A 9,053-nucleotide genomic window follows, 5' to 3' on the forward strand; every position below is an offset into this window, starting at 1 on the left:
AGAAGGAGGGAGAACATGAGCAAGGAAATCAGGACCACGAGGGATGCACCCACCCACTGTGACAGTGGATCTGATTTATTGGGAGCCCACCAAGGCCAGCTGGTCTGGAACAGAATAAGCATGGGTTGAAACTGGACTCTCTGAGCATGGCGGACAATGAAGGCTGATGAGAAGCCAAGGACAATGGCACTAGGTTTCGATCCTAATACATGAACTGGCTTTGTGGGAGCTTAGCCTGTTTAGACGCTCACCTTCCTGGACATAGATAGAAGACCTTTGTCTTCCCTCAGGGCAGAGAATTTGGACTGCTCTTCAGTATCGAAAGGGAGGGGGAATGGTGTGGGGGGTGGAGAAGAGGAGTGGGGATAGGGGGAGGGGAGTGGGGGGAGGGGGCAATATTTGGGAGGAGGGGAGGGAAATGGGAAACGGGGAGCAGGTGGAAATATTAATTAAAAAAGAATAAAAAAAATCAATCAAAAACAAAACAAAACAAAAACAAACAAACAAAAAAAAGAATACAGTTTCCGTGTAATTATTTTGGGTAAAGCTAGCCAGGTGGCGGGATGCAGCCTGCCACTCCACTACAACAATTTCCTCTGCCCATGGAATTAATCCAAATCTCCTCATTTAGCTTTAGGAAGACTCTTCAGACAAGGGCAAAAAGCAGCCACATTCTTCACTAAAATATCATAAGGATGCTCCCTAGGCAACATACTAAAATTCTTCTCCTTTAAAATCTCTTGAGCTAGGTCACCACAGTTCAAATCATTCTCAGAACCACTGTTTTCCATGCTCTTACTAGTATGGCTCATTAAGCATTTCTTATTTATTTATTTATTTATTTATTTATTTTATTTAATTTTCCCCTTTTTTCTTTTTTTTTGATTTTTGTTGCTTTATGAATAATACCATTCAAAATTTCCACCTCCTCCCATTTCCCTCCTGCTCCCCCACTCCTCCTCCCCCTCCAGTCCTAAGCCAGTAGCACAGACAACAAGAACAACAATGAATAAATGGGACCTCCTGAAACTGAGAAGCTTCTGTAAAGCAAAAGACAAAAAGGCAACCTACTGAATGGGAGAAGATCTTCACCAACCCCACATCAGACAAAGGCCTGATCTCCAAAATATATAAAGAACTCAAGAAACTAGACATTAAAATTCTGAATAACCCAACTAAAAAGTGGGGTACTGAACTGAACAGAGAATTCTCAACAGAAGAAGTTCAAGGGGTCAAAAGATACTTAAGGACATGTTCAACTTCCTTAGCTATTAGTGAAATGCAAATCAAAACAACTTTGAGATACCATCTTACACCTGTCAGAATGGCTAAAATAAAAAACACCAATGATAGGGGCTGGAGAGATGGCTCAGTGGTTAAGAGCTTCGTCTGTTCTTCCAAAGGTTCTGAGTTCAATTCCCAGCAACTACATGGTGGCTTACAACCATCTGTAATGGGGTCTGGTGCCCTCTTCTGGCCTGCAGGGATACATGCAGGCAAAACACTGAATAATAAATAAATAAATAAATAAATAAATAAATAAATAAATAAATAAATCTAAAAAAAAAAACACCAATGATAGCCTTTGCTGGAGAGGATGTGGAGTAAGGGGAGCACTCATCCATTGCTGGTGGGAATGCAAAGTTGTACAACCACTTTGGAAATCAGTGTGGCAGTTTCTCAGGAAACTGGGAGTCAATCTACCTCAGGATCCATTAAGCATTTCTTAAAGCCTTCCACTGCTTTCCTAACCCAAACTCCCAAAGTTCAAATGTCTCCAAACAAAAACAATGGTCATGCCTATCACAACAATACTCCAATCCCTAGTACCAACTTCTGCCTAAGATAGGGTTTGTGTTGCTGTGAAGAGACACCAGAATCATGGCAACTATTATAAAGGAAAACATTTAGTTAGGATGGCTTACAGTTTCAGAGATTTATTCCATTATCTTCATGGAGAGAAACATGGCAGCTTGAGACAGACGTGATGTTTGAGAAGAAGCTGAGAATTCTACATCTTGATCCACAGGCAAAGGAAGTGAACTGTGCACCACACTGAGTATAACTTGAGCAAAGGAGACCTCAAAGCCCACTCCTATGGTAACAGTTCCTCCAACAAGTCCACACCTACTTTTATAAATCCACACCTCCTAATGGTGCTACTCAATTGGGGGCCATTTTCTTTCAAGCTACCACAGAAGGTGTCCTATGCTATCTGCCAGAGAGGTTGGAAAGTGACTAAACTGGTACTCACAGTGTTCTGCTTCCACTATCATCATAGCTACACATGTTTTCTGCTTATTATATTGTCCCAATTTGTGTTCATTTCCACATTTGAAATATTGTTATGTGATTTTTGTTTCAATAAACATATTGAAAACATTTTACTATTTTATTTAATTATCTGGGTTACATAAGATTATTTTTGGGTCTGGGATACCTCACTCAGGATAGTGTTTTCTATTTCCATCCATTTGCACGCAAAATTCGAGAAGTCATTGTTTTTTACCGCTGAGTAGTACTCTAATATGTATATATTCCACACTTTCTTCATCCATTCCTCCACTGAAGGGCATCTAGGTTGTTTCCAGGTTTTGGCTATTACAAACAATGCTGCTATGAACATAGTTGAACAGATACTTTTGTCATTTGATGGGGCATCTCTTGGGTATATTCCCAATAGTGGTATTACTGGATCTTGGGGTAGGTTGATCCCAAATTTCCTGAGAAATCGCCACACTGATTTCCAAAGTGGTTGCACAAGTTTGCATTCCCATAGCCTGTTTAGACGCTCACCTTCCTGGACGTAGATAGAAGACCTTCGTCTTCCCGCAGGGCAGAGAATTTGGACTGCTCTTCAGTATCGAGAGGGAGGGGAAATGGTGTGGGGGGAGGAGAAGAGGAGTGGGGATAGGGGGAGGGGGCAATATTTGGGAGGAGGGGAAATGGGAAATGGGGAGCAGGTGGAAATTTTAATTAAAAAAGAATAAAAAAAAAGATTATTTTTACTCAGGTACTTTGAATACTCTGAACATATTTCTCACACACCTCCTTACTTTCTGTATTTCACTCCTCCTATTAATCTCCCCTATTCCCACAGTTTTGTTTCCATGTTCATATCATCTGTGTACATAAGATTTTATGTAGTTCTGTAAAACTTAGGACTCACAGAAGAGAGAAAACTGATAGTATTTGTGATCATCATATAGCTTTGGTATAAGCTGACAGTCTTTTAATGGTTGCAAAAGAAGTGATTAAGTTACTGGAAAGGGGAGCACATAAAATTATCATTATATCAGTGTATTTGGACACTGGTTGGACATGAATGGAATAGAAGAGCATCACATGTGCATGCATAACTCAAGCACTAAGCAACAGCATCTTTGCAACACACACAGTGGAAAATTTGCAAAAACCAATGCATAACTACTGCTGGAAATCTAAACTCTATTTATAAGAAAGCCTAGGAGTTTACTAACACAATTCTAGTATCAGAATAGCAACACATCCGTTTTTAAGTGGACCATGATGGTTACGAGCACAATGAAAATGCTAGTATTATCACATCATGAACTTACTGATACCAATACACCACTCTCAGATGTACTGTAAGAGAGCTGGTGATAGATTTACTGGAAAGCAAAGCACATGAGATTTTTATTGTGGCACTGGATCAGGACACTAACTGGACAAGAATGGAATAGAGCACAGCGTATGGATCTCTAACTGAAGCAGTATACAGTTAGTGCACATCCTTGGGAAGCACACACACGCATGTGACTAAAACACAACACAATATCCTGTCTGCGAAAGCCAGTGTACCACTACTGCAGTGAAATTCAATGTGCATAAAACAGAGCTGCGATGTTTATTATAATCATTGGCCAGTTACGCTTTATGACGTGTGTGTTCCCTTTCCAGCTTTCGCTTCCTATTCTGTTAGTTCCTTTTCTGCCTTGATACATCGGCATTCTAAAGACTTACTGTTCTTCTACGGGTTGTTATCCCTCCATGTGAGAACATGTTTAGGCTTTATGTTCTTAATTAACTTGGTTCGCTTAATTAAACAGTTTAGCAGGCTTTTCTTCTCTACGGTCCACATAATGTGCAAACTTAGGAATTTCAAAACATTAGCTTTAAATTTTTTGGATACATTTTCTTTTATTTTATAAATTAATTCTAATAACGACATTGATGTGTGCAGTGTTCCTATCAAGACTCTTTGAGCTTTCTTGACCTCTCTCTGTCTTCTATGTCATATTTGGTCTCCCCTGGGATCTGTCCTGGTTTTCTTATCCCAATCACGTGGACACTCTTACACCAGAACAGTTTTTATGGGGAAGATGTCAAGTTCCACAGAGGTGCCAAAGGAACATCCTTTGGATCCTGGTTCCTCCACCTGGATCAGGTCATATGTCAGGCCTGGTGCTCTGACTTCCCATTCCCTTACACTCAAAGAAGAATGGTACTCAGCAAGCACAAACCCTTAGGCCACATGGTTTAAAGCAATAGTAGGCAAATAGGACATTATGAACACCTATAAAGCTAGTGAGAAGGGAGTTGATTCAAGGACTCTTTCCTGTAAAATTTCTCTTGCTTTTGTACAGAAAAAAAAATGATGCCAGGCCATTGTTAAATTCTTATTTCCAGTTAAAAAGATCCCAAACTAAAAATTTGTTGGATAAATATCTGCTATTTAATACTGTTTTTAATTAAAACTAGTGGTCTTGACTGAAGCCCAAAATTCTTTTCCAAGTAAAACAAAAACCCAGAATACACAATATCAGTGCAAACAAGCTAGCCTGGCCAGGGACAGAGTTCCCCACATCAAAGGAGTTGGGATTGCTCTGTTGTCATTGGCCAGATTGCCTCCGAGTCTGAGCTGTTGTAACATTCTGGGAACGAACAATGTTTTCTTTTTAACAGTGCAAAGAGTTAGACCTGAGGCTGGAGAAAGTAGCCGTGTCCTGAGTTTGGAGTGGATTCAGCACTCTGAGACCTCAGTGGAGATAATTGTGCAACCCATCAGCCATAGACAGCTCAGCCAGGGCAGGAGGGAAGGCAAAGCCCAGCCCATGCTTGCTAGAGGACAAGGCAAAATACTACTGTGCAGCAAATGCTTCTTGTGTGCTTAGTAATGTTTGTTGTCGGGAGGAGGCTGGTGCAGTGTTCTCCATAAGTGGAGAAAGGTGTTAATTAGCAGGATGCCTACTTCTAACCCAGCATCTATATTGCAGTTGTGCCCTATCTGGAGCTAAGATTCCCCTAGATATTGCTCTTAATAGTCCCTGTGATTTTCTTATGTCTTTGGTTTTGATCATTTTCTCATTTTTTATTTTAATTTTAATTTTAGTTCATGACATTTATGGTCCCAGAGGCCCGAGTTTTCAGTCATTATTACCTTTATGAGATGCATTAACAACATGAGATGTAGTGATGGCCACTGAGTTCAAGATGCCATACCTTTTTGAGACTTTTATAATGTATATTATTGATTTGTTTTCTAGTGGGGAATTTTGTGAACATGTAAACTTCAAGTTTGTAATTATATGAATAATTTAAAATATTATTAAGGAAAACCTAAGCAAACCACTAAAGAAGTTTGCATATGTGTTTTGTTTTTTTTTTTTTTTCCCAAGAAACCCCAACAGATTCTCAAACAAAGTTTCTAAGCAGTTAGCAGCTGGGCTGTTCGAAGAAACTCAAAAGTTCCCTTTCTGCTCAATGGCCAGCCTATCACAGAGTAATAGTGTGATGACCTGGAGGAAGCGACATCAGTGTTGTGGTCATGGTTGAACGCCAAAGACGATCAGGGAAAAATATCGATGCTAGTATGCAGATTAAATCTTTATGCTTTTCCATACTTATGTAATTTGTATTAATACCACTTTCTCTTTTAAACATAGATTGTTGTTTGCTCTCCCCAGGCTTCAGGTGACTTTGGGGTTGTAGCTTCTGTTCCCACCCCATCCTACCCTAGCCTACTTAGGGGCTTCTAGTGAAGTTGGAGTGTGGCTGTTGCTCTTTTTGGCACTATTTTTCTGCTCTCCATTCTTTTTAGATGCCCAGTAACAACTTCTTTTCTGATTTCCACGTATTTTCTCCTTTTCTCTGAACACACTTTCTTTCTTCTTTTTCTTTCCCTCCCTCCCTCCCTCCCTCCCTCCCTCCCTCCCTCCCTCCCCTTCTCAAGACAGGGTTTCTCTGTGTATCACTGACAGTCCTGGAACTCACTTTGTAGAGCAGTTTGGCCTCAATCTCAGAGATCCACCTGCCTCTGTCTCCTGAGTGCTGGGATTAAAGGAATGTACCACCACCACTTGGCATAACTTAATATTCTTATAATGCATATCTCTTAACAAAATGTGAGGGTTTTTTGTTCATTAATACAACTGGGTTGAGAGATGCCAAAAATATCAATAAATTATGCTTCTGGAAGTATCTTTGAAGGTGTTTCTAGAGACCTGTGACATGTGTAAGTGCACTGAAATGGGAAGTTTGCCCTGAATGTGGCCAACTCTGTACAGCAGGCTCTTAGCACCAATGGAACAAATTATAGAACACAAGTTTGAAAAAGAAGAGCCCTCCCAAAGCAGACAAGCTTGATTCTTAATAATAATTAAAAATTAAAATTATTAGAGAAGGGTTGGATCCCCTGGAACTACACTGCTCTTGAAGAGCTCTCAATGTTTGATCTTTTGATACTAGACTAAATATTAGGGCTCAATCTAGAACTAGTCTGTACAAAACTTCTATTGGATTCACATCTGATGCTTAATTTCTACTTTCAGAATGTTGATTTCTGTTGGAATAGAGTACTGCCAATATTTTATTATAATTGGTAATCAAACACTCACTTGTTCCCTGTTATTAAGTCTTTAATTTTCATAACATTTTCTACATATTCTCAAATATTCTAAAGGCCAAATTCTAAAGGAAAAGTCATGAAAGTGTTTATCCAAAATACATATTCCATAATTTTATTTTATAGATAATAGTTTATTGTCTATAACAGGAAAATATGACCCAATGGTTTCAAGTCTATATAACAAAATAAGCTGTGTTCTATTAAAACGTAATTTTAAAAAAGTTACCTTTTCCTGAAATGACTTCTTTCTCTATTCTCCACCTGAATCCAAACTGGCATGAAAATAAATGCAAGCATAAAATTTAAATTACATATATATTCACATCTAAACATAAAGCCATAGATGACATTTTCAACCTGAAAAATAAACCCAATTCTCGAAAAAAAAATTATTAGTTCATTGGGAATTTTGTATAGTGAGTTTTGACTATACCCTTTTTACCCTTTCCCTCAACACCTCGCAGATAAACCCTCCTTTTCTTTCCATTTAATTTCACATCCTTAAAATCATCCATCAACTTTAATATGTGTTGCTCCCAGAGTGGGGTTGACCTACCAGTGGTAATATTCTTAGAGAAACTGACTCTCCCTTTCCAAGTAGCTCTTTGGCTAGTGGTGGGATTTCATGTCTACCTCCCCTCTCTGTGCTAGGATTCGGGCTGGCTTGATCATGCATGGGCTTGTCCGTGCCGCATAACCACTGTGAGTTCCTAGTGCAACTGCCCTGTTGTGTCTAGAAAACATCATTCACTTGTATTCACTCACTGCCTCTGGCTCTCACACTCTACTTCCTCTTTCCCCATGATCCCCAAACATTTGGAAGAAGGGGTGCAGAATAGATGTTCCATTTAAGGAGGAGCAGTCCATAGGTTCTTATTTTTTTTTTTCCTTTGCTAGTTGTGAGTTTCTTTGTTAATCAAGAAAGTAGAAGCTTTTCTGATGAGGGTTGAGAGATGCATTACTCTATGGGTATAACAATAAATCATTAGGAGTCCATTTGCTATTACATCCAAACATCAAAATAATAGCAGTAGATTCTTGCCTTGAGGCTATGACCTGCTTAGTCACAGGCTGTTAGTCAAAATTGGTATTTTCTTTCTTGTGGAGTGGGACTAAGTCTAATAATAAAGAGGTTGGTCATCTCCATGATGCTCATGCACCAGTGGGCATGACTTTCCAGGCAAGTTATTGTAGTTCCCAGAGTTCACGGCTGTTTATTTCCTTTCTCCAGTAGCGAGGCTAGCACCTTCTGTGCCATGGTAGCTCTCCGGTAGGTTTTAAACTTCAAGTTAAGCACCAGTTTAATCGTTATGATTTATAACTCAAGTACATGGTGCCCTCAGTAATAGTGTCTTACTGTCATGTTCCGGAAGGTAACCAACAGCATTCACAATTGCCTATAATTGAGGTCTATAGGACCTCACTGGCCAACATCTTCAAAAGATGAAGGCTATTCCTGTGCAGCACTGGGGTTTCATTTTTTTTTTTTTGTCTCTGCTGTCTAGTAGGGTCAGTGTTGTCGCGTTATAGGGTAACTACATTTTATTTATTTATTTATTTATTTATTTATTTATTTATTTATTTATTTAAGATTTCTGCCTCCTCCCCGCCACTGCCTCCCATTTCCCTCCCCCTCCCCCGATCAAGTCCCCCTCCCTCGTTAGTCCAAAGAGCAATCAGGGTTCCCTGCCCTGTGGGAAGTCCAAGGACCCCCCACCTCCATCCAGGTCTAGTAAGGTGAGCATCCAAACTGCCTAGGCTTCCACAAAGCCAGTACGTGCAGTAAGATCAAAAACCCATTGCCATTATTCTTGAGTTCTCAGTAGTCCTCATTGTCCGCTATGCTCAGCGAGTCCGGTTTTATCCCATGCTTTTTCTGACCTGGGCCAGCTGGCCTTGGTGAGTTCCCGATAGAACATCCCCATTGTCTCAGTGGGTAACTACATTTTAATTACATGTATATAATTTTAAATTTTATATTATTTTGTTACAATATATTTTGATTATACACATACATTTTAATTATATATAATTCATATACATATATTATACATAGGCAACTTCTACAGTAACAATAGGTTTCCATGTGACTTTTTCAAATGGTCTTTTGAGTTATTTATCTTTCTTTATGTTACTTCTCATCTCCCATCCAAATTTAACTTTCCTAGTTTATTAACTCCCTTTA

The sequence above is a fragment of the Chionomys nivalis genome, chromosome 8 (genome assembly GCF_950005125.1).
Source record: "Chionomys nivalis chromosome 8, mChiNiv1.1, whole genome shotgun sequence".
Taxonomy (NCBI): domain Eukaryota; kingdom Metazoa; phylum Chordata; class Mammalia; order Rodentia; family Cricetidae; genus Chionomys; species Chionomys nivalis.